Genomic DNA, 26,213 nt, shown 5'->3' with positions numbered 1-26,213 from the left:
GCCCAGGGCCACCTCCCACTGTGCCAGGTGCTGCCAGCCCCAATGTCCAGCCTGGCCTTGGGCACTGCCAGGGCTCCAGGGGCAGCCACAGCTGCTCTGGCAATTCCAGCCCAGCCCCTGCCCACCCTGCCAGGGAACAATTCCCAATTCCCAAGATCCCATCCAGCCCTGCCCTCTGCCACTGGCAGCCATTCCCTGCCTCCTGTCCCTCCATCCTTGGCCCCAGTCCCTCTGCAGCTCTCCTGGAGCCCCTTCAGGCCCTGCAAGGGCTCTGAGCTCTCCCTGGAGCCTTCTCCTCTCCAGGGCAGCACCCCCAGCTCTCCCAGCCTGGCTCCAGAGGAGCAGAGCCCCAAGAACTGCACTCAAGAGTTCCCCTGGCCACTTTCACTCCAAAAAGCCTCAAATTCACCATTTCATTTCCCCTGGCAGAGACCCTTTAGGTGCAGTCCCAACCCAGCAGGAGGATCTGGACACCCAGTGGAGAATCTTTAATGATCTGTGCTGGTTTTGCCCTAAAATGCTGAATGGCCCTTCCTGCTCCCAGCTTGGGAAGCACCAGGATGCTGCAGGGACAGGCCCTGGTGCCTGCAGGGGTGGAGCAGAGTCCCCCAGAGCTGCTCTGAGCCCTCCACCCTGCCCAGATCCTGCAGAGCTCCAGCTGGAGGCTGGACAGGAGCACAGAATCATCTTTTCCCCTGTCCTGCACCTTTTTTTTTTTTCTATAAAACCAAGTGTAAAAACAACCACAAGTGTGAGAGACTCAGCAGATCTGGGGCTTGCACACAAATTCCACCCATCCCAGAGGTTCTGGAAATGATCAGAGGTCCCTTAAGTGTCCCTGGCTGCTAGGGAAGAGGAAAATCCCACAAATATCTCTGAGGTGTCTCCTTCTGGGTCACAGCAATCCAGAACCCCTGAGCCAAACCACACAGGCAGGGAAGGAAACAGCCACATCCACAAAAACTAATGCTGGATCACACCAGATTATCCTAAATGTCAGTGCCCTGCTGCCAGGCCACCCTTAATCCTTAAAAAAAATAGGAAAAAAAGGCTGAAAAACAAGAGCAAACATCCTCAGGTTCTGCTTTTAGGGAAGCTCCCTGCAGGAAAGCCTGGAGCAGGAGGCCCAAGGAAAGCAGAGTTTTCCTGCTGGGCTCCAAATGAGCGGAGATGCTGAGGAGAAGAATCCAACACATCCCTGGCCACAGCTGGAGGAAAAGGAGAGGCAGGAGGGATTCACAGCATCCTCTGTCCTGCTCAGAGCTCAGGGGAGAGCAGCAATCCGGGCTGGAAGCTGAGGAGAGCAGGAGGAGCCAGGGGCAGAGGAGGTGCCTGGAGCCTCGGGGGTTGAGGCAGGCACAGCCCCAGCAGAGCCCAAACCCCTCTGGGGGTGTCCCAGGAGGCCTCACCCCCGAGCAGCTCCTGGGGCAGGCAGAGCCAGGGAGGGATGGAAAAGCTGCATGAATAATTCAGTGCTGAGCTCATCAGATGGGGGAGCGGGGCTCTCTGGGCCAGCGGGGCGGGCTCTGCTCACGGGGCGAGGGGGAATCCTGCCCTGGGCGCCACAGCCCTCAAGGGACACCAGTGACCTGGGTGCCACATCCCTTAATGGCCACAAACCACCTGAGTGCCACAAACCTCCATGGTCATCAATGCCCTGGGTGCCACAGCCCTCAAGGGACACCAGTGACCACCTGGGTGACACAGCCCTCAAGGGACATCAATGCCCTGGGTGCCACAGCCCTCATTAGCCATCAGTCACCTGGGTGCCACAGCCCTCAGTGGCCACAAACCACCTGGGTGCCACAGCCCTCTGTGGGCACAATGCCCTGGGTGCCACATCCTTCCCTCAATGGCCATCTACCACCTGGGTGCCACATCCCTAAATGGCCACAATGCCCTGGGTGCCACGTCCCTCAGTGGCCCCAATGCTCTGGGTGCCACATTCCTAAAGGGCCACAATGCTTTGAGTGCCACAGCCCTCAGTGGCCACAATGCCCTGGGTGCCACATCCCTAAAGGGACATCAATGCCCTGGGTGCCACCCTAAAGGGCCACAATGCCCTGGGTGCCACATCCTTCCCTCAATGGCCATCGGTCACCTGGGTGCCACACCCTTCAGTGGCCACAATGCCCTGGGTGCCACATCCTTCCCTCAATGGCCATCTACCACCTGGGTGCCACAGCCCTCAGTGGGCACAATGCCCTGGGTGCCACCCTAAAGGGCCACAATGCCCTGGGTGCCACATCCCCCAAAGGCCACAATGCCCTGGGTGCCACATCCCTAAAGGGACATCAATGCCCTGGGTGCCACAGCCCCCAATGGCCACAATGCTCTGGATGCCACATTCCTAAAGGGCCACAATGCCCTGGGTGCCACATCCCTCAGTGGCCACAAACCACCCCCAGAGGGCTGGCACAACCTGAGCAGTGTTAGACAAACTGAGAGCCCCCAGAGAGCCCCAAATAAAGTGAGAGGCGACTCAGAGTCACTTATGAGGGTAATTACTGAAGGTAATTATTAAAATTAAATTATGAAGGTAATGATTGAAATGCAAACCATCAAATCGGTGCAGCACAGACAAAGCCGCCTTTCCTCCTTCCCTTTCAGCCTCTTGGTGACAAAGAGTTCTCTGAAGTGCCACAAATAAACCACCCCAGGAAAGGCTCCAAAGCCTCCTGGGGTGACCCTTCCCTCCCTGTGCCTGCCAGGTGAGCCCTGGAGCTGGGACCATGGGGTTGTGGGAATGGGGGATTTCCAGCCAGGGACACGGGGGCTGATTCTGTTCAGGGGTGAACAGCAACGAACGTGAATTAAAGTTTATCCCACATTGCAGAGCTCTGGAGCAGCCTCCCAAGCATCTGGGAGCTGGGAACCAATGGGATCCAGTGATCCATAGCTCATCTGGGAGCTGGGAACCAATGGGATCCAGTGATGATCCACAGCTCATCTGGGAGCTGGGAACCAATGGGATCCAGTGATCCACAGCTCCCTGTGAGAAGGAGAACCCATGGGATTCAGTGATCCACAGCTCATCTGGGAGCAGGAGAACCAATGGGATCCAGTGATCCACAGCTCCTCTGGGAGCAGGATGGGATCCAGTGATCCACAGCTCATCTGGGAGCTGGGAAACCCATGGGATCCAGTGATCCACAGCTCCTCTGGGAGCAGGAGAACCAATGGGATCCAGTGATCCACAGCTCCTCTGGGAGCAGGAGAACCAATGGGATCCAGTGATCCACAGCTCCCAACCCCTCAGTGAGCAGAAGTGATGGAATCCAGTGATCCAGCGCTCCCTGGCAGCGGGATGGGATTCAGTGACCCACAACCCCTCAGTGAGCAGGAGAACCAATGGGATCCAGTGATCCACAACCCATGTATGAGCAGAACCTATGGGATCCAGTGATCCACAGCCCCCAACCCCTCAGTGAGCAGGGAGCTCATGGGATCCAGTGATCCACAACCCCTCAGTTAGCAGAACCAATGGGATCCAGTGATCCACAACCCCTCAGTTAGCAGAACCAATGGGATCCAGTGTTCCACAACCCCTCAGTTAGCAGAACCAATGGGATCCAGTGTTCCACAACCCCTCAGTAAGCAGAACCAATGGGATCCAGTGACCCACAACCCCTCAGTGAGCAGAACCAATGGGATCCAGCGTTCCACAACCCCTCAGTAAGCAGAACCAATGGGATCCAGTGATCCACAACCCCTCAGTTAGCAGAACCAATGGGATCCAGTGATCCACAACCCCTCAGTGAGCAGAACCAATGGGATCCAGTGATCCACAACCCCTCAGTTAGCAGAACCAATGGGATCCAGTGATCCACAACCCATGTATGAGCAGAACCAATGGGATCCAGCGTTCCACAGCTCCCAGCCGCAGCAGAGGCCCCATCCAGCCTCAGGACTGGGGCAGATCAGCAGGAATGACCCCCCCAGTGTAGGAAGCACAAGCAGAGCAGAACTTTTGGGTTAATTTTCCACTCCTGGAGCAATGGAGCAGCCCAGGCTACAGCTGGGTGAGGGTTCATGATGAGTTCAAACCCACGTGCTCAGGTGGGACCTCTCTGCTCTCTGGAGAACCACCCTCCCCAGTTCCTGAGCACTTTTTGACCCCATCTGTGCAGAAATTCCACAGTTTCTGTGAGCAGTACCTGACACAGCCAGGTGCACCCCGAGAGCAGCTCCAGGGCTCTGCCCCACAGCCAGCCCCAATGGGCACAGGGATGCCCCCCTTGGGGACCCCACAGCCCCTGGTGGTGCCACCCCGCAGCTGGCGCTCAGTGCCCAGCTCTGCTCGGTGCAAACAGGAGCCCAAGGCCTTTTCTGCCAGCTGGGGCCGCGCTCCAACCCCACAGGCAGCAGAGCGGGATCCCAAATCCCTGGATTCAACCCAGGATCCCAAAGCAGCTCCAGCCCAGGGAGACTGCAAAGCAGCCAGCACCTCACCTGGCACTGCCCCTGCGCCTACCTACAGCCCTAAAGCCTGCAAAATGCATCCCAAAGCAGCAAAATGCACCCCAAAACCTGTAAAATTCATCCTAAAACCAGCAAAATTCATCCCAAACCAGCAATATGCACCCTAAACCTGCAAAATGCCTCCTAAATCAGCAACATTCATCCCAAAAACGGCAAAATGCATCCCCAAACCAGCAAAATGCATCCCAAACGCTGCAAAATGCATCCCAAACCATCAAAATGCATCCTAAATCAGCAAAATTCATCCCAAACCCTGCAAAATGCATCCCAAAACCTGCAAAATTCATCCTAAAACCTGCAAAATACACCCAAAACCAGCAAAATTCATCACAAAACCTGCAAAATGCATCCCAAACCAGCCTAATGCATCCCAAAGCCTGCAAAATGCATCCCAAACCAGCCTAATGCATCCCAAAGCCTGCAAAATGCATCCCAAGGCCTGCAAAATGCATCCCAAACCATCAAAATGCATCCCAAAACCAGCAAAATTCATCCCAAAACCTGCAAAATGCATCCCAAACCAGCATCCCAAAGCCTGCAAAATGCATCCTAAACTAGCAAAATGCATCCTAAAGCAGTAAAATGCATCCCAAAACCTGTAAAATGCCTCCTAAAAGCTGCAAAATTTTTCCCAAACCATCAAAATGCATCCTAAACCAGCAAAATTCGTACCAAACCTGCAAAATGCATCCCAAATCAGGAAAATGCACCCTAAACCAGCAAAATGCATCCCAAAACCTGTAAAATACCTCCTAAAAGCTGCAAAATTTTTCCCAAACCATCAAAACGCATCTCAAATCAGCAAAATGCATCCCAAAATCTGCAAAATGCATCCTGAACCTGACCCTGCAGGGTTTTGCTGCAGCACAGCCCCAGCCCTGCCTTGGGGTGAGGGGAACCTCTCCAGTTTGGCAGCTCTGCCCTCACCCCTGCAGCTGCTCCTGGCCCTGAACCAACCCAGCTCCATCCACAGCAGCTTTGCACAGGCACTGAGCCTTTAGAAATGAAAAATTTCCACAATTTTGGAGTTGGGCACTGAGCCCTTGGGGTTCAGAACCAGGGTACCCCAAATGCAGCCTCAGCCACGGGAAGCCACCTCAGGCCACTCCACCAGAGCCACTGTGGCCATGGCTCAGCTGTGGGACCATCAAGGGGCTCCCATTCATTTATCCAACACCCCAACCATGCAGGAAATCATTATTTCCTTTTCTTTATCCATTTGGTGCCAGGAAATCATTCTTTCCTTGCCTTTCTCCATTTGCTGCAATGGTTTTTGGTGCTGGTTTCCATCCTGGATTGAGGAATGGGAATGCCAGAGTGGTTTGGGTGGGAAGGGATCTTCAATGCCAGCTCATTGCAGCCCAGGGCCACCTCCCACTGTGCCAGGTGCTGCCAGCCCCAATGTCCAGCCTGGCCTTGGGCACTGCCAGGGCTCCAGGGGCAGCCACAGCTGCTCTGGCAATTCCAGCCCAGCCCCTGCCCACCCTCACAGAGAAGAATTCCTCCTTAATATCCAATCTAAACCCATTCTCATTTAGGTTAAACTCCTTCTCCCTTGTCCTGTCCCTCCATCCTTGGCCCCAGTCCCTCTGCAGCTCTCCTGGAGCCCCTTCAGGCCCTGCAAGGGCTCTGAGCTCTGCCTGGAGCCTCTCCCCATTCACAGATCCAACCCCCCCACCATAAATCCCATCCGTCCTCAACTTCTCCCATTCCTCCAACACCCCCCTCTGTCCCTTCCAACTTTTCCCCCCCCATCTTCAAAACAAAAACTGATTTATTTTATTTATTTTTTTTTTCCCCCTGCAGCAGAGTCCCAACACCAACCCCCCTTTCCCAGTGTGCCGGGGGCTCTTCTCTGCCGTTTCCCTTCAGCTGTTCCTCGCCTCCATGGGAAACAGAGCCAGCAAAACCCTCCTGGAAACGCTGTTCCCAATTAAATCCAGCCCTTACGAAGCCACGATCGCAGCCACTTGCTGCAGATATTTCTCCTAGAAGAGCTTGCAGCGTTTCCTTGATGAACCCCCAAGCATAACAGTTTCCACAGCGATTACAGAGCAGGCAGCCGAGCCAGAAATAACACAGAGAAATGGAAAACATCCCCTGCTCTGCCTCTCTCACACAGCCAGGGGGAGGAGAGGCTGCCCCGGCGCTGGGGACGGCGACAAACCCAGCCCTGAGCAGCGCTGGGTGGACACTGAGCCAAAGCAGCGCTCGTGGAGTGAATTCCCCTGTGGTGGATGGAGGAGCGAGCCATGGCCATGGAAAATATGAAATATTCAGGATATTTTATCCACCTGAGCCTCAGGTGGTCCGTGCTGCCTTGGGAAAGGTGATTCGAGCTCTGGGGCGGCAGCAGGAAGGGGAAGGGCCAGGTCTGAGCCGTCCCCAAGTTCATTCAGCGATTTGGGGTCGCTGCTGGCAGAGCTGCAGGTGCCAGCCCTGCGGAGCTCCGGGGGCATTCCCAGGACATTCCTGTGCTCCCCTTCCATCCCCACCGTGCTGTGCCTCTCATTGCCCACATTTACTGACCAGAACCTCGGTTTGGTTCCAGCAAACCCCTCTCCAAGGAATTTCCTGCACCAAGAGCCCTCCCCAGTTCAAACTCTTTACTCTCAAGGCAAGGCAAGAATCAAGGCCAGGATCCCAAAATTCAGCACTTTTTTTTTTTTTTCAATAAAACCCAAACTTTTTGCTCCTCCTCCATCTCTCTTGTCCCCATGTCCTTCCAGAGCCCCCCTGAGCTTTGCCAGAGCCCAGCACAATTATTTGTGTGGCAAAGGACCACATTTATCACCTGGACTGGAATCAGAGATTATTAAAGCACACCACCCAAACCACTGCTCCTTTTGCTCTGATTTGACAAAAATGGGCTAAAAATTTTAAAAAAAGCCCTGAAGAGGCAGGATTGTTGTGAGGGGTTTTGTGCTTGACGCAAAAACAACTCCTTCCCAATTCCTGCCCAATGCAAGATGCATTTTGCAGGTTTGGGATGCATTTTAGGATGCATTTTAGGATGCATTTTAGGATGCATTTTAGGATGCCACCAATCTTCTCTGGCACTGGAACATTCCCTGTGTCCTGTCCCTTGTCCCCAGTCCCTCTCAGGCTCTCCTGGAGCCACATCCACACCCAGAGGCCCCAGATCCTCCCAGCAGAGCCTCATTCCCAGCCCCAAGGAACGGGATCAGGGAATTCCTGCTGGTTTCATTCACAAATTTCTCTCTCTCTACACCTGTTTACCTCAAACACTGAATTTCAGGGCTCATGTTTTGGTGCCACCTTGCAGCTGGCGCTCAGTGCCCAGCTCTGCTCGGTGCAAACAGGAGCCCAAGGCCTTTTCTGCCAGCTGGGGCCACGCTCCAACCCCACAGGCAGCAGAGCGGGATCCCAAATCCCTGGATTCAACCCAGGATCCCAAAGCAGCTCCAGCCCAGGGAGACTGCAAAGCAGCCAGCACCTCACCTGGCACTGCCCCTGCGCCTACCTACAGCCCTAAACCTGCAAAATGCATCCCAAACCAGCAAAATGCATCCCAAAGCAGCAAAATGCACCCCAAAACCAGCAAAATTCATCCTAAACCTGCAAAATGCATCCCAAACCCTGCAAAATGCAGCCCAAAACCTGCAAAATTCATCCTAAAACCTGCAAAATGCATCCCAAACCATCAAAATGCATCCTAAAGCAGCAAAATGCATCCCCCCCAAACCTGCAAAATGCATCCCAAAACCCTGAAAAATGCACCCTAAAACTGCAAAATGCATCCCAAACCAGCAATACGCATCCCAAAACCTGCAAAATTCATCCTAAAACCTGCAAAATGCATCCCAAACCAGCAATATGCACCCTAAACCAGCAAAATGCCTCCTAAAAGCATAAAAATGCACCCTAAACCTGCAAAATGTATCCTAAAATCAGCAAAATGCACCCTAAACCTGCAAAATGCATCCCAAACCTGCAAAATGCATCCTAAACCAGCAAAATGCCTCCTAAAAGCATCAAAATGCACCCTAAACCAGCAAAATGCATCCCAAAGCAGAAAAATGCACCCTAAACCTGCAAAATGCATGCCAAAACTCTGAAAAATGCACCCCAAACCTGCCTAATGCATCCTAAACTTGCAAAATGCATCCCAAAAGCTGCAAAATGCATCCAAAACCAGAAAAATGCATCCTAAAAGCTGCAAAATGAAGCCTAAAATCGGCAAAATGAACACTAAACCAGCAAAATTCATCCCAAAATCTGCAAAATTCATCCATTACCTGCAAAAGGCACCCTAAAACCTGCAAAATGCATCCCAAAAGCTGCAAAATGCATTCCAAAACCTGCAAAACTCATCCAAAACCAGCAAAATGTATCCTAAAACCAGCAAAATGCAGCCTAAAATCAGCAAAATGCATCCCAAACCAGCCTAATGTATCCCAAAACCTGCAAAATTCATCCCAAGACCTGAAATATGCGTTCTAAACCAACAAATGCATCCTAAAACCTGCAAAACGCATCCTGAAGCCTGCATAATGATAATGAATAATAAATAATAAATTAATTTAATTAATATTGAATAAATAATAATAGATAATAAATAAATCATAGTAAATAAACGAATACATAATAAATAATAATGCATAATAAATAATAATGCATCATAAATAAATGATAATAAAACCTGCAGGGTTTTGCTGCAGCCCCAGCCCTGCCTTGGGGTGAGGGGAACCTCTCCAGTTTGGCAGCTCTGCCCTCACCCCTGCAGCTGCTCCTGGCCCTGAACCAACCCAGCTCCATCCACAGCAGCTTTGCACAGGCACTGAGCCTTTAGAAATGAAAAATTTCCACAATTTTGGAGTTGGGCAGGATTGCCCCTGGAATGGCACTGAGCAGGGCAGGGAGCACCTCGGGCACTGAGGCCGCTGCAAAGCTGAGGGATGAGGAGCCAGCCTGGGTTCAGCTAAAACTTCCATGATTTTTGGGTCTCTTTTAGACTTTTCAGCCTTTTTTGGGGTGGCTGCTGGGCCCTCTGAGATGTCCCAGCCCCGAGTGGTGAACAGAGCTGGGAATCTTGAATTAATGAGGCTGAGCCAGGCTGGGAGAGCTGGGGGTGCTGCCCTGGAGAGGAGAAGGCTCCAGGGAGAGCTCAGAGCCCTGGCAGGGCCTGAAGGGGCTCCAGGAGAGCTGCAGAGGGACTGGGGCCAAGGATGGAGGGCCAGGAGGCAGGGAATGGCTGCCAGTGGCAGAGGGCAGGGCTGGATGGGATCTTGGCAATTGGGAATTGTTCCCTGGCAGGGTGGGCAGGGGCTGGGCTGGAATTGCCAGAGCAGCTGTGGCTGCCCCTGGAGCCCTGGCAGTGCCCAAGGCCAGGCTGGACATTGGGGCGGGCAGCCCCTGGCACAGTGGGAGGTGGCCCTGGGCTGCAATGAGCTGGCATTGAAGATCCCTTCCCACCCAAACCACTCTGGCATTCCCATTCCTCAATCCAGGATGGAAACCAGCACCAAAAACCATTGCAGCAAATGGAGAAAGGCAAGGAAAGAATGATTTCCTGCATGGTTCCAGGTGCCCCCAGTGCCATTTGCCACAGGGGTTTGGAGCCTGGCAAGGCCTGGTTTGAGAGGTTTGGGCTCTGCCAGGGTGCCCAGAGCAGCTGTGGCTGCCCCTGGAGCCCTGGCAGTGCCCCAGGCCAGGTTTGGGACATTGGGAGGTGGCCCCAGGGCAGTGGGAGCTGTTCCTGCCCACTGGGATCCTGAAGTTCCCTTCCTAGCTAAACCAGTTTGGGATTCTGTGACTGGTCTCAGTTATTTGCTGTCACTCCCTGAGCCCGAAGCACTTCCACCACCATTTACTGGGAATACCATTTAAAATAGCAGCCATTTATTTTTATTTAGTGTTTTTCACCCTGCTGGAAAAAAAAAAACCAAAAAAAAAAACCAAAAAACTCTGTGGTCTTTTGCAAACTGCTGTGGGGGGGGAGTGTGGCAACACTCCTGGGAGGGAGGGAGAATATTTTTAACCCCATTTTACAGAAGTGGGAACTGAGGCATGCACTTTTCCACAGGAGCAGATTGGCCCCAAAGCCTTTTGAATCCTTGCAGGACGATTTCCAGCAGAGATCCTCAGTGCCAGAAGAAGCACACACTTATTCCAGGCTACAGTGGTCACTCTGTTGTGCCCCAGCCAATTTTCTCACGTAAACAGAGCGGTGGCAGAGTGGTTTCTCTTCAGGTTTTGTTAATTTTAGCCTGAGAAAAGTCATGAAGGAAATACCTCAGCACCACCACGGGCAAGATGGTGGGAGGTAATGAAACACCCAGCCCCACTTTCCCTGCAGCCCAGAGCAGCCTCACGTTTGCTGGAGGCACCTCCAGCTCTATTTTTGCCCCTGGTTCCAGGCTGACCTTGCCCTGCCCCGTTTTGTTCCACAGACAAACACTCCCCACCTCCAGGGCGAAGGCATCTTCCTCTCAAGCACAGCCCAAACCTCATCTGCCTCTCCAAATTCAGCAGGTTTGCAGTGGGCTCTCAAAAACGCCCCAAAAAATCTCTGTCCTGCCCCTCCATGCCCCTCCTCCCTGCTCACAGCAGCTGGGAGGCCAAGAGGCCTCAAATCCGAGTAATTTGTGCACAAGGAATTAAAGAATCGCTGAACTCAGTGTGGCTGGAGGGTCCCAGGGGCGCTGATCAGATTTACAGCCCTGGGACAAAAGGGACAAATCCAATTTCCAGCCCAGCTCCTGATTTACAGGTGATGGGACCATTCCAGGGCTTTCCAAAAGCATCCATGGGAATCCATCCACATGGACTTTGGGAATATTTCTTATTTTAAATTTCTACTAGATTCATTTCAGCCCCATCTTTTTCTATAGCTTTAATTCATAACACTATCACTTTAATTTATAAATTTATACTTTATATAAATATATAAATCATTTAAAAATCATATATTATAAATTTTATATATTAAAATTTATAATATATAAATTTATTATATATAAAAATTATATATAAAATATATAAATTTATCACTTTAATTTATAAATTTATAGTAAATATACACATATTTATATGTAATATATAGAAAATTATTCTGTAAATTTACAAATATTTCTATATAATATATAAATTTATTCAGTAAATATATAAATATTTATACATAATATAAAAATTTATTCAGTAAATTTACAAATATTTTTATATCATATATAAAAATTATTCAGTAAACATAAAAGTATTTTTATATAATATATAAATATATAAATTTATTCTTTTATATATATATATATATATTATTATTATTATATTATTATATAAATATATAATTATATTCTTATTTATTATTGTCCCCAGAAAGGGAACAAACCCCAAAACCCTTGAATAAAGGGAACACAGGAAGCCCGTGGGCAGCATTTGAAGAGTCAGCAATGCCTCATGGAAAGCTCTGAGGCAAATCCCTGGCAGTGCCAAAGCCTCAGCTCTGTCCTGGTCTCACTCCATGCATCCCTTGGGATCCAGCAGGGAATGGATCCCAAAAAATGCATCCCAATCCTATCCCATCCTTTCTATCCTGCCCTTTTCCCTGGGAATCTCCCATTGCTTGAGGCAGGAGGAACCAGGCACAAATCCAGGCCTCAGGGGGTTCTTCCTGAACCCCTTGGAAGCTCCTAAAACCCCTCAGAGTTTCCCAATTTCCACTGCAAATCCCTCACTGCCGAAGTGACAACCACTCCATCACCTGCAGCAGGTGGATCCCATTCCAAATCCAGCAAAATGCATCCTAAACCAGCAAAATCCACCCTCAACCAGCAAAATGCATCCCAAAACCTGCAAAATGCATCCTAAAGCACCAAAATCCACCCTAAACCAGAAAAATGCATCCCAAATCCAGCATAATGCATGCTAAATGAGCAAAATCCACCCTAAACCAGCAAAATGCTGCCCAAATGCATCCTAATGCTGCAAAATGCATCCTAAATGAGCAAAATCCACCCTAGACCAGCAAAATGCATCCTAAACCAGCAAAATCCACCCTAGACCAGCAAAATGCATCCCAAATCCAGCAAAATGGATCCTAAACCAGCAAAATCCACCCTAAACCAGAAAAATGCATCCCAAATCCAGCAAAATGCATCCTAAATGAGCAAAATCCATCCTAAACCAGCAAAATGCTGCCCAAAACCTGCGAAATGCATCCTAAATGAGCAAAATCCACCCTAAACCAACAAAATGCATCCTAAACAAGCGAAATCCACCCTAAACCAGCAAAATGCATCCCAAACCTGCAAAATGCATCCTAAAGCACCAAAAGCAGAGAATTGCTTTTATTTGCAGAAGTTAATTTACAACAAGGAAACTCGTAGCTGGCTCGCCAGGCTCATTCCCAAAATCTGTCATTAATTTTATGGATGTGCTTCAGCAAAATGCAGCTTTGGCTGCAAGGTAAATAAATCGCACAGCTGAGGGTGAAGGAGGCCGGTCCTGCAAGGCCTGGGGCAGGAATTCTTCCCAATTCCCCTGGAAATGACAATAAACAGTCACAGAGCTGCTGTTAGTGTGGATTTGTGCCTTTTGGGTGAGGGAACCCTTCAGGAGAAAGGGCTCAGAGCCTTCAGAACTGTCCCAGACTGCAAGGCAAGATGGATTCTATTCTATTTCCATCTGTGTGGCAAATTTGTGAGGTGGGCAGTTTTCCTTATCTCTTCCACACCCACTCCTCCTGCTGATAACAGCCATGGAATGTCCCTGCATGGCTGATAAGAACTACAGCATCCCATTGGCAGATGGGAGCCCAGAGGGAGGAGCCAAGCATTCCTACCCGGATAGAATCTGGAGATTCTGGAACACCAGCACGGCTTCTGCACTGCATTGCCCAGAGGAACAGCAGCTGCCTCTTGCCCTGCATCTGCAGAGGCAGAGACTGCACCTTTCTCCAGGATCCCTGCTCCAGCAGAACCAGCCCTGGCACTGCAGGAGGGCTGAGCCACAATTCCAATGGTTCTGCTGCCAGCAGCCTGACCCACAGGGTGTCAGGCTGGGTTCTGACTCTGCCACTGTTGCTTTAGTTCACTGCATTGTTCATTTTATCCTTTTATTTTCTTCCTTTCCCTATTAAAGAACTGTTATTTCCTGCTCCCATATTTTTTGCCTGAGAGCCCCTTAATTTAAAATTTACAGCAATTCAGAGGGGTGGGGAGGGTTTGCATTCTCCATTTCAGGGGAGGCTCCTGCCTTCCTTAGCAGACTCCTGGCTTTCCAAAGCAAGACAAGAACCATTGCCTGGGCAAGGCAAAGTTGGGGTTCAGCCCTGGAGAAGTTGGGGTTCATTCCCTGGATTCAGGGAATCACTGAAATCCCTTCAGCCCAAGCTTGCTGGGAAAAGGGCCAGGCTCAGTTTTATGGGATTCCTCTGGGGTTTCCCCTCTGAACTGCAGCACCAAGAGAGGGCTCAGCAAAGCCCTGAATGTGTGGGTGCATCAGATTTGGGAGAGACTCAAATGCCAGGTCTGAATTCAGCTGTTTTCTGACAGCCTGAAATCTGTGGGATTCCTGGAGAGCCAGAGCAAAGGAACTGAAACCCCACAGGCTGATAACTCTTCAACAAGCAAGTGACCCTCCAAAGTCCAGGAGTGATGGATGGGCTGAAAGACAATTCAGGACCTGGAGACTGAGGAGCTGCTGAAGCTGAAAACCTCAGTAGCACAAGGAAAGGTTTAATGAGGTTTTGCCCAGTTCTGAAGTTGCTCTGCTCTGATTTTGGGCCCAAAACACTCCTGGGATGGTGCCTGGCTTCAAGGCAGAGAGCAGCAAGCAGCCCTTGCTTACAGCAAGTCCATTTTGGGAAGGTAGGAAAACCTGATCTCATGTTTTCCCCTCACTTATCCCAGCTCAAAAGTTGCCAAGCACTTCCCAGAAGGAAGGAAAGCGTCCCCAAACTGCAATTTTTCCGTCCAACTGGAAACAAACAACAACAATTAAAAAAAAATGGTTACAAAAATACCACCGAGGTCTCGAATGGGTTGGTTCCTGTTCCTCTGCGGGAAGAGCTGCTCAGGTTTCCTCTGTAAACAGCCGGGGATGGCTGTGCCCGTCCCTCCCGGCTCTGCGGGGCTCATTCCTCACCTGCTGCACCTGCAGGCCCTGCTCAGCTCCTCTGAAAACTCCAAAAAGTGGGGAATGCACAAAAACCAGCGCTGCAGGGGCTTCTGACAGCCTGGGCTTCCCAGCGAGGAGAGGCTGGGCTTGGCTCGAGGCTTTGCAGAGAGAATGAGGCAGCGTGGAGCCCAAAGGTGATTTATGGCCACATCCACTCTCCCCAAATGTTTTCTGAGTGCCTGAACCCCCCCAGCCCCCTCGGCACGGACACACAAAGCGCCCTTTGATGCTCGTTAGGAGCTTCACCTTCTGCAGGCTCGTAATTAGAGCCGGGCAGGATGAAAATCGCCTTTATTTGGGATTCCTGCCCCGATTGCGGGGAGCGGGATCGCAGCAGAGTGCCCTGGGAAAGCCCAAAATTTCTGGAATTCCAGCCAGGGCACAGCGGGAGCACAAAGAGCCTCCGTCCTCTTGCAAGGTGGTCTCAGCTCAGCGAGGAACGGCCCCGGATTAACGAGCCCGAGGTGGGAAGGGAGAGCTCAGCAAATGGAACGGGCAGGCTGGAAAACAGAACAAACATTTCCCTGCATCCCAAGCAGCCCCGCAGATCCCAGCAGAGCCATAAAACCCCCTAACAAGCAGCCTTTCTAAAGGCACGGACAATGAACGGCGCTGAATGTATATTTGAAATAAATCGCTCTCCTTCCCAGAGGGTAATTTTCCTTTTTCCCTCCCGTTTGACCCTCCCCTTGCCAAGAAACCCAAGGTTTGAGGCGCTCTAGAGGCTGCTCAGGCACTTTCGCTGCTCAACACGTGCGGCCAGAAGTTGTGACAGCAGAGCTGGAGGCAGCAGGAGCGGGGGGGCCGCAGGAAGGCGGAGGAAAATCAACTTTGCTGAGGCAGGAGCAGCTGGACGGGGCCCTGGGGCTGTGCCAGTGACGCGCAGGGAGTTCCCCGGAGCCCCTCATCACCCGATGCCCAGCACGGCCGCGGTGATTTCCCTGCAGGACACCGTGCCCCGCTCCCCCCGGCCTCCCGGGAACGCTCCCAGGGCAGCGCTGCCCCGGCCCCGCAGCCCGGGCGAGGTTTCTCAACAGCGCTTCTGTTGTTGGCTTCGGCAGAAATGTTATTTTCGGGAGCGCCGCTGCCGGGACTCACCCGCGGCTCCCCGGAGTGGTTTCCCCACATCCGATCACGCTGCCCCGAACACTGAGCCATTCTCCTGAGCCGTGTTTTCCAAGCGAGAACTCCAAACATTTGGGATTTCGCTGCCCCCTCCCAGCCCAGCCCGGCTGGGAACAGCCCGGCCAGCAGAACCCGAGCGGCGCTGGGTCTGCTCTGCCCGCCTGTCCCACCCTGGGGCAGCCCCTGGGCAGGGCAGGGGGCAAGGGAACCTTCTGCCCCCTTTCCTGAAACTGGGCAGAGGGCACAGGAACCTTCTGACCCCTTCTCCTGACACTGGGCAGAGCAGGGGGCACAGGAACCTTCTGCCCTCCTCTCCTGACACTGGGAAGGGCACAGGGGACAGGAACCTTCTGCCCTCCTCGACTGAAACTGGGCAGCTCGGGGGGCACAGGAACCTTCTGCCCCCTTCTCCTGAAACTGGGCAGAGCAGGGGGCACAGGAACCTTCTGCCCCCCTCTCCCACCCCTGGGGCAGCCTCTGGGCAGCTCAGGGGACACAGGAACCTTCTGAGGGTGCCTCGTTGCCGAGCTCAAAGCAGGGGAAAGGAGCTGCACAAGGGATGGAGGAGGGCCAGCACAGGGAAGGGAGAAGTGCCCGTGGTGGATGAGGATGAAAATGGTCACTCACAGGGAGTGAATCCCCTTCCTTCTGCTGCAGGAACCTCCCCAGGCTCCTCAGAGGATTTCTGAGGGGCTGCACAGCACTTGTGCCCCAGAGGACACAGCCCCAGCCCCGCTGCAGCAGTTTGCTGCCAGCACACTCATTCATTAATCACTCAGTAACTCCTGCAAGTTTTTGGGTTTTTTTCCTCTGTTGCACAGTTCACACAGGCCCTCTACAGATTTGGGGTTTTCCTTCCTTAGCAAGGACTGCAGAGAAACCTTCCCCAGCCCCAGGGCAAACCCTGGGGCAGAATTCCCGGGAATCAGCTCAGAACAGCCCAGCTCAACCCCCCTGTCCCCTCAGGGTCTCTGCACCCTCCCCTGAAGGGATGAAAGGAATTTCCTATTTCCAGCACCCTGCAGCTAAGGAGGGCACGGCAGAAGGGAGTGAGGAGGACACTGTGACATTTTGGAGCCTTTTGACACCCCAGAGCCGAGTGAGAATCGCAGCATCCCACCGACCCCACCTGCTCTGGCTGAGGAAACGCTCTCTGCTGCCACCGGGAACGTTTTCCCACAAGAATCCACAGGAAAAGTCCCCGAAGCCCCAGGATTGTGAGGAAAACACGAATCCCCACAAGCACAGACACCTTCCTGGAGGGTCACTGACGCCAAATAACCCGGGAGAGGGGGGAGCCGGGACAGAGGGACCGGCAGGACGGCCGGACAGCCAAACCTTCTTTCCCCTCTCCTGCATCTGGGGCAGCCCCTGGGCAGCTCGGGGGGCACAGAAACCTGCTCTGCCCCCCTCTGCCACACCTGGGGCAACCCCTGGGCAGCTCGGGGGGCATAGAAATCTTCTGTCCCCTCTGCCACACTTGGGGCAGCCCCTGGGCAGTGCAGGGGACCCATTTTCCCACAAGAATCCACCGGAAAAGTCTCCAAAGCCCCGGGATTGTGAGGAAAACACGAATCCCCACAAGCACAGACACCTTCCTGGAGGGTCACTGACGCCAAATAACCCGGGAGAGGTGGGAGCCGGGACAGAGGGATCGGCAGGACGGCCAGACAGCCAAGGTGAAACCTGGCTCCGTGCCCTGACAGGAACAATCCTTCAGCGCCGGGGAAACTCAAAGCCTGGGAGCTGCAGGTGATCCCCGGGCAGCGGAGCAGGGCTTGGATTGTATTGCTCACGCCATAAATCACCGTGTCAGCTGCCCCGGCCGCTTCCCCGAGCCAGCCTGGAGCTGGCTGCAAGTGCCAGACCCTCTCAGCACGGCCGGGGAGCTCAGGAACGAGCAGGGGCAGAAGCAAAAGCACACACGACGCCTTTTTCCGGAATAACAATGCCCGCATTTGCATAGAGCAGCTCAGCCCGGGAGGCACCGATCGCACCTCCGGGCGCATCAAAGGCGTTATTAATTTCCATCGAGGGGAATTAAGGAGCTTAACTCGTTAGCACTCATTTACTCAGCCTTAATGCATTTTTCAAGCTGCCTCATTTTTTCTGCTGATGAGCAGGTGCTAATCAAGGAACGCTTAAAAGGGATAAAAACTCCCCGCGGGTCAAGCCCGGGGACAGCAGGTCCAGCCCCTGGCTTGGGGACATCCGAGCTCCTGCTTGGCAGGAGCCCCGCAGGGGTTTCGCTGGCACGGCTCCTGTCGCACATCACGTGTGGCCCCAGAACAACCCCTCGGCTCCCCGCTCGCTTTCCTGTGCGAGTGATAAGGAGGAAATCCGTCCCAGACAGGCAGACAGCTCAGCCCCAGCGCTCAGGCTCCTCATTAGGAGGAAAATTCAGAGCCCGAGCTTGTGGCGGTGCCAGCGCAGCCCCCGGAGGTGCTCAAGAGCCACAACCCCCTCGGGGTGTCCAACAACGCTGTGCCCGGCAGGGGGGAAAAAAAATTTAAAAATGAAAATCAGCGACACCCAGCTCCGGGTTACCCGGTGCCCTGAGCTCAGCGGCGGTGCCCTTGTGGCACCCGAGCCCCGCGGTGCCCGGGCACGGCTGGCACGGGATGGAGCAGCGGCAGAGCCGCGCTGCGGGCGCGCACCCGACCCGCTCCGAGCCGGGCCCGGGGGACGCGCTCGGCGTTACCTGCACTCGCCCCCCGCGCCGCGGCCGCGGCTCTCCCATGGCTCTGCCGGCGCCAGGCTGGACCCCGCGGCTCCAGGGGGATCTTCTGCCGCGCTGCAATAGAAAAGGTTGGTTTAAAGCTCCTTATTTGGGCAGTGATGTCAAGGGAAGTCGCTCGGGCAGCGCCTCCCCCTTTTTCCATTCACTCCACATTGTTTCCTGTTGTCAAGCGGCGGCTGGGGCTCCGCGCGGCCGCGGGATCCTCCGGCCACGGGATCCTCTGAAAACAGGGATCCTCTGGATACAGGAATCCTCTGAAAACAGGGATCCTCTGGACACGGGGATCCTCTGAAAACAGGGATCCTCTGGATACAGGGATCCTCTGAAAACAGGGATCCTCTGGACACGGGGATCCTCTGAAAACAGGGATCCTCTGGATACAGGGATCCTCTGAAAACAGGGATCCTCTGAAAACGGGGATCCTCTGGATACAGGGATCCTCTGAAAACAGGGATCCTCTGAAAACGGGGATCCTCTGAAAACGGGGATCCTCTGAAAACAGGGATCCTCTGGACACAGGGATCCTCCGGCCATGGGATCCTTTAGACACAGAGATCCTCTGGACACGGGATCTGCTGGACACAGGGATCCTCCAGTCCTGGGGACAGTCCAGCTCCAGCGATCCTGCAGCCCCAGGGATCCTCAAGTCCCGGGGCTCCTCCAGCCCTGGGGCTCCTCCAGCAGCGGGATCCTCCGGCCAGGGTGACCCTGCAGCTCTGGGGACCCCCGAGCCCCGGGAATCCTCCATCCCCGGGGATGCTCCGGCCGCTGCCCCGCCCGGGGCCGAGCTGGGCGGGCCGGACACGGTTCCGAGCTCCCCCCGCTCTCCGCAGCCCTTCCCATCGCCCGAGCCGTGCTTCCCACCCCTCCCTGCCTGCAGGGGCCGGGGGGAGCCGGGGGTCCCGGCGGCCGAGGCAGCGCTGCGGGCCCGGCGCTGAGCGCGGCTCGCCCGCCGCCTCCCTGCCCCCTCCCTTCCTTCTCCATCCCTCCCGCCGCCTTCCTCCCCCACATCCTCCTCCTCGTCCCTCCCCATCTGCCCCGGCTCCCGGCGCGCCCGCACCGGCGCTGCCCGCGGCACCGCATGGCGAGGGAGCCCCTCTGCTCCCCTCCGCTCCTCTCTGCTCCTCTCCGCTCCCCTCTGCTCCCCTCTCCGCTCCCCTCTGCCCCTCTCCGCTCCTCTCCGCCCCTCTCCGCTCCCCTCCCGCAGCCGGAGCCCTTCCCTCGGGATGCGGCGTTGGGAACGGGGCAGCCCCGCCCGAGGGCACCGGGAACCTCTCCCGGAGCATCCCCGCGGCTGCGGGACGGACGGCGGGGACAGCGGGGACAGCCCGGACTCTGGGGACAGCCAGAGACAGCCGGGACAGTGGGGACAGTCCGGACACTGGGGACAGCCAGGGGCAGTGGGGACACTGAGGACAGTGGTGACACTGAAGACAGTGAGGACAGTGAGGACACTGGGGACAGCGGGGACAGCGGGGACAGCCCGGACACTGGGGACACTGGGGACAACCGGGACACCGGGGACACTGGAGACACCAGGGACAGCTGGGGACAGCCTGGACACTGGGGACAGCCAGGGACAGCTGGGGACAGCCTGGACACTGGGGACAGCCAGGACAGTGGGGAAAACAGGGACAACCACGACACTGGGGACACTGGGGACAGCCACAGCCAGCGACAGTGGGGACAGCCAGGACAACCCGGTCCCACCAAGGTTTCCAGCGCAGGGAGCTCCAGGTCCCCAGGGGTGGCACTGGGTGGGGTTTGAGGTCCCTTCCAACCCAAACCATTCCAGGATTCTGTGATCACTCCCATACAAAGGGAAGCCAAAGAGATTCCCTGGCAATTCCCACGCAGGGTCCCAGCTCTGGGCAGCCCAAGCTGAGCTCTGAGGACAGAGCCAGACACCCCTGGGTGCTGCAGGCAGCTGGGAAGAGGCAGCCTGGGGTGTTTTTAGGAGAAAGCAGAAGCACAGCCCTGCAGCCAGGCTGTGTTCACATTTCAATGCCATCTGCTTACTCAGCACAACGCTCCTGTTCCTCTGCCCGCGGTCACTGAAGCCCTGCTGGACCTGGGGAAATGGAGAGCTCGGGGCAGGATTGTTGTGCTCAGCCCCTCAGGAGGTGTTTGAGATCTGCCTGCTGCTCTGCTCAAACATTCCCTGGTGGAAGCAGCTGCACCCCAGAGCTGGCACATCCCAGCTCCCCTGCACTGCTACACCAAAAATGTTTGAAAAGAGAAAAACAAACCATCACTGCCAGCCCAGGGGCTGCATTCCCATCTGACTCCAGCTCCATAGAGTCGGGGTTAAGTCAAAAAAAGCTGGTGTGAAGTCTCTGATGGAAAGAATGACAGCAAAACAGGAACTCCCAGGATGTGCATTTTGGGGTGGGCACCCCAGAGCTCTCCCTTTGCTCAGCAAGGTTGCTTTGCACGAGAATGAATAAATCTATCAAACACCAGCCTGGCTCATCTCCAGCCATGCCCAGAACCAACACCCCCCAAAGTGCCCCCTCAAATTGCTCTTGGTGCTAAACCCAAGGAAATGCCCCATAGCACATTTCCTACAAGTATTTCCTACAAGTTATTTCCTCACTAGCCCCGTTTCACACCCAATTTCAGCTGCTCTCCTTCCAGCCAGAAAGGAGAATCAGAGCCTGGGATAAAGAGGTTTTATTTGTTTCATGTTGCTCCCCTGCTGCTCTGCCCTGTCTCTGGTTGGTTGGTTTGGATTATTTCTGTGTTTGGGAGTTTTTTATCATTTTATGCTTGGATTGTTATCACTTTTTTCCTTGGATTTTTGGGGTCTGGAGTGGGCACCAGGAGAGCTGCAGAGGGACTGGGGCCAAGGATGGAGGCACAGGAGGCAGGGAATGGCTGCCAGTGGCAGAGGGCAGGGCTGGATGGGATCTTGGGAATTGGGAATTGTTCCCTGGCAGGGTGGGCAGGGGCTGGGCTGGAATTGCCAGAGCAGCTGGGGCTGCCCCTGGAGCCCTGGCAGTGCCCAAGGCCAGGTTTGGGACATTGGGACAGTGGGAGGTGGCCCTGGGGTGGCCCTGGATGGACTTTAAGGTGCCTCCAGCCCAAATATTCCATGATTCTGTGACTGCTGTGAATTCCTGGGACTGAGTCTCCCCAGGAGAGGCAGCTGATGGGAGCTGAGGTGCTGCAGCCTCTCCCTGGGTTCCTTTCCACATTTTCACAAGAGCTCCTCCCAGCCCCTTCTCAGCTCATCTCCATCTGCCCAAAGATAAATAAAAAAAGGAAGGAAGAGCGTGGATGTGTCAGGAGGAGCTGATCTGCGTGCCTGGGCTGCCAAAATCCCAGCGTGGGGAGCTGCTGAGGGCCATGGGGGCTCTTACACAACCCCTGAGGTGTCACTGCCTTGGGGACATGGAGTGGAGCAGAGATTTCATTGCTGGCTGCTCCTGCTTCTCACTGGGGGTCCCAGTGGCTCTCTCCATGCTCTGGAGCTGTATTTCATTGATTCCATGTCCACACAAATATCTGAGTCATTAAGGTTAGAAAACATCTCCCAAATGATCAAATCAACCACTAACCCAGCACTGCCAGGCCCACCACTAAACCCTGTCCCCAGGTGCCACATCCCCATGTTTCTTGAGCACTTCCAGATGACTCCAATGGGCAGAGCATTCCAGTGCTTGACCATCCTGTCAGGAAAGCAATTTTCCCCTGATATCCAACTTAAACCTCTCCTGCTGCAGCCTGGGCTGGTTGCTCCTGTCTCAGCAGAGCTGGGAGTGCCAAGCTCCAGCTGGGACCTGACCCCAGCTCCAGGGCTGAGCAGCTCCCATGGCACCTCCCTGGAGGAGAAACAGCCCCAGTTCTGGTGTTTATAGGAGAGGTGTGGGAGGCTGAGGGTCCTGAGGGCTCTGGGGGATCCAGAGTCTGACTGCAGCCCTGGGGTTCCTTAAGGACCTTGAGCACCTGGCCCTGGTGACAACACGGTGACACCACAGTGACACAGGCACCAGCCTGGCCTTGGGCACTGCCAGGGCTCCAGGGGCAGCCACAGCTGCTCTGGGCACCCTGGCAGATCCCAAACCTCTCGAACCAGGCCTTGCCAGGCTCCAAACCCCTGTGGCAAATGGCACTGGGGGCACCTGGAACCATGCAGGAAATCATTCTTGCCTTTCTCCATTTGCTGCAATGGTTTTTGGGGCTGGTTTCCATCCTGGATTGAGGAATGGGAATGCCAGAGTGGTTTGGGTGGGAAGGGATCTTCAATGCCAGCTCATTGCAGCCCAGGGCCACCTCCCACTGTGCCAGGGGCTGCCAGCCCCAATGCCCAGCCTGGCCTTGGGCACTGCCAGGGCTCCAGGGGCAGCCCCAGCTGCTCTGGCAATTCCAGCCCAGCCCCTGCCCACCCTGCCAGGGAACAATTCCCAATTGCCAAGATCCCATCCAGCCCTGCCCTCTGCCACTGGCAGCCATTCCCTGCCTCCTGGCCCTCCATCCTTGGCCCCAGTCCCTCTGCAGCTCTCCTGGAGCCCCTTCAGGCCCTGCAAGGGCTCTGAGCTCTCCCTGGAGCCTTCTCCTCTCCAGGGCAGCACCCCCAGCTCTCCCAGCCCTCCCAGTCCCACAGGATTTGTGCATCCCCAGACATTTTCCCTGGGTGGGAAGACTCTGACCCAGGAAGGTGCAGTGACTCCTTGAGGGCTGCACAGGAAATCCGTGGGAGAACTGAGAGGAAACTTCCCCATTCCCACACTGCAGTCCCAGCTCTCTGCTGGGAACCTCCCTTCCCACCAGGTTGCCCCAAGAGCAGCTCTGCAGCCCCGTGGATGGAAAGGCTGCAAGTCCTGGCAGCATTTTCAGGCTCTGTAAATGAATTTTAGGAGGAGAGGAATGAGCTGGGAGCAGCTGGAAGCGTGCAGGGCACTCCAAGGAGCTGCTGTGCAGCAGAAAGGGTGGAAAAATGAGTAAAATTCTTTAAAAAGCCCCACCAGGAGAGGTGGGGAGAGTTTGACAGAGGCCTTTTCAGGCACTGGGTAAATTCTGCCCAGCCTGGGCCAGGCTGAGGTGAGGAATGGGAGGAAAAGGCTCGAAAGGCTCTGAGCTCGGGTGAGGAGGGAGATGTGGTTGTTTAACCCCCCTACACCTCAGGACAGTCCCTTTCCTGGCTAAACAGATTCTAACAAAGGATTTCCACAAAAGTCAGCGTGGCCTGAGCTTCACCCCGTGTTTTCCTGCCCCTGCAGCAGGAGCAGGAGTCTCCAGAGAACCTGGGCCTTCATTTTCCAATTTAAGCACAACCACAATTTTCTGCCCAAGAGAAGCCACCAGCACCGGGCAAACACCTTTGTGTGGATTGCCCTGAAAGGCCATTTGTGCTGCTGAAGGGAAAATTACCTAAAAAACACCTTTAGGGTGTCGAGGCACAGAGATCAACCCCAGGGCATTGAGGGTGTCATGGGCAGGGTGAAGGACCCAGGGGAAAAATAAACTTTAAAAAACTACAGCATTTTTTTACCTCAAAATCTTCAATGTGTGCCTGGCTCTGTGTGAGAATTCCATCCCAGCCCCTCCCTGTGTTGAAGCACCTTAACACAACACCTGCACTTTGCTGTGAAATTTGTTACTTTTTATTTTTCCTTTCTACGAGGATTTGGAGGCACAGGACCCACAGGGAATGGATTTGAGGTGAAGGAGGCCAGGGCTGGATCTTGGGAATTGGGAATTGTTCCCTGGCAGGGTGGGCAGGGGCTGGGCTGGAATTGCCAGAGCAGCTGGGGCTGCCCCTGGAGCCCTGGCAGTGCCCAAGGCCAGGCTGGGCATTGGGGCTGGCAGCACCTGGCACACTGGGAGGTGGCCCTGGGCTGCAATGAGCTGGCATTGAAGATCCCTTCCCACCCAAACCACTCTGGCATTCCCATTCCTCAACCCAGGATGGAAACCAGCACCAAAAACCATTGCAGCAAATGGAGAAAGGAAAGGAAAGAATGATTTCCTGCATGGTTCCAGGTGCCCCCAGTGCCATTTGCCACAGGGGTTTGGAGCCTGGCAAGGCCTGGTTCGAGAGGTTTGGGCTCTGCCAGGGTGCCCAGAGCAGCTGTGGCTGCCCCTGGAGCCCTGGCAGTGCCCCAGGCCAGGTTTGGGACATGGGCACAGTGGGAGGTGGCCCTTGGGTGGCACTGGGTGGGATTCAATTCCTTGCAGCCCCAATCCTTCCATGAAGATTTTTGTCATTTTAAAGCCCCACAGCCCAAGTCTGAGCATTGCCACTCCTGACTGAAGGGGGACAGGGAATGTTCTTCCCACGTCACCCCTGCCCTTGGGAAATCTGGAGCAGCAGAAACCTGTGAGTTCCCCACATTTCAGATAAATTTAACCTTTTCAATCTCTGAGTGGGAAATGAGAACCTTCAGGAGTTCCAGGCTCACCGAGAGCCCCTGAGCTCCCCCTGCTCCAGGGAACCCCTCCTGGCACCTTTCCTGAGCTGGGCTCATTTGGAATAGTCTGGGCCCCTTTTCAGCCATCCATCAGCAATTAGGCAAACAAAGAGTAATTAATACCCCTAATTAAGGGCAGTGCTCTTTGGCTGCCCAGGACCCTCCATCCCTCACTCAGTGCAGGATTTCTGCATCCCACTTCCCACAGCTGCAAAATTCCTTAACTCCAAAGCTCCCTGTGCTCATGAAACATCTCAGAACCACGGGGGAGAGTCTTCAATGATCCCAGAAAATCCCTGCAAAGTTGGGTTGATATTCCAAGGCTCCCATGGAAGCCACATGGCCTGGGAAGTGGCAGGCATGAGGAATCATTATGCTAATTTTAGCCAGAGCATCTGCTCGATGTTAAATCTGAAACTCTGTCTCAGAGAAATAATTTCATTAATTTTATTTTTTTTTTTTTTACCCCTTCAGAATTGACATTTGTCAAACAATATGTTGGGAGCTGAGGCTGCAGCCAAGTCTGAGTAATCCCAGGGGGTGAGAGCTGCGGGATGGAGCAAATTGGGGACTGGAGAGCCAGGCTGGCTGTGCCCCTGCCTCGGGTCCTGACAGGGGACAGGGTCACAGGTCCTGACAGGGGACAGGGTCACAGCTCCTGACAGGGGACAGGGTCACAGATCCTGACAGGGGACAGGGCCACAGATCCTGACAGGGGACAGGGTCACAGATCCTGACAGGGGACAGGGTCACAGATCCTGACAGGGGACAGGGCCACGGGTCCTGACAGGGGAACAGGGGACAGGGCCACAGATCCTGAGAGGGGACAGGGCCACGGGTCCTGAGAGGGGACAGGGTCAGCCAGGTCCTGACAGGGGACAGGGTCAGCCAGCCCTGCCCAGGGCCACCCAGCTCCTGAGGGACAGGGCCACTCAGGTCCTGACAGGGGACAGGGCCACAGATCCTGACAGGGGACAGGGTCACAGATCCTGAGGGGGACAGGGCCACAGGTCCTGACAGGGGACAGGGCCACAGATCCTGACAGGGGACAGGGTCACAGATCCTGAGGGGGACAGGGCCACAGGTCCTGACAGGGGACAGGGCCACAGATCCTGACAGGGGACAGGGCCACAGGTCCTGACAGGGGACAGGGCCACAGATCCTGACAGGGGACAGGGTCAAAGGTCCTGACAGGGGACAGGGTCAAAGGTCCTGACAGGGGACAGGGCCACAGATCCTGAGAGGGGACAGGGCCACCCAGCCCTGACAGGGTCACAGCTCCTGACAGGGGACAGGGCCACTCAGGTCCTGCCAGG

At 54.6% G+C, this 26,213-nt stretch overlaps 1 protein-coding gene across 3 annotated transcripts in view; it reads right to left on the bottom strand.

The window, feature by feature from the left end:
* The window catches only part of HIVEP3 (HIVEP zinc finger 3), a 341,059-nt gene that overhangs the window by 123,402 nt on the left and 191,444 nt on the right, over positions 1-26,213 (bottom strand). For 2 of the 3 annotated variants that reach the window (XM_071418862.1, XM_071418861.1), the window contains one exon: positions 18,446-18,538. The exons of the other annotated variant lie outside the window; for it this stretch is intronic. The gene's annotated coding sequence lies outside the window, so the exon portion shown is untranslated. The remainder of the gene's footprint in view (positions 1-18,445; positions 18,539-26,213) is intronic. 3 annotated transcript variants of the gene reach the window in all.

The sequence above is a fragment of the Agelaius tricolor genome, unplaced genomic scaffold (genome assembly GCF_023055355.1).
Source record: "Agelaius tricolor isolate 1412-34295 unplaced genomic scaffold, bAgeTri1.0.p SCAF_94, whole genome shotgun sequence".
NCBI lineage: Eukaryota > Metazoa > Chordata > Aves > Passeriformes > Icteridae > Agelaius > Agelaius tricolor.
The sequence above is the reverse complement of the archived record's forward strand: the minus strand, read 5'-3'. Positions and strand labels throughout refer to the sequence as shown.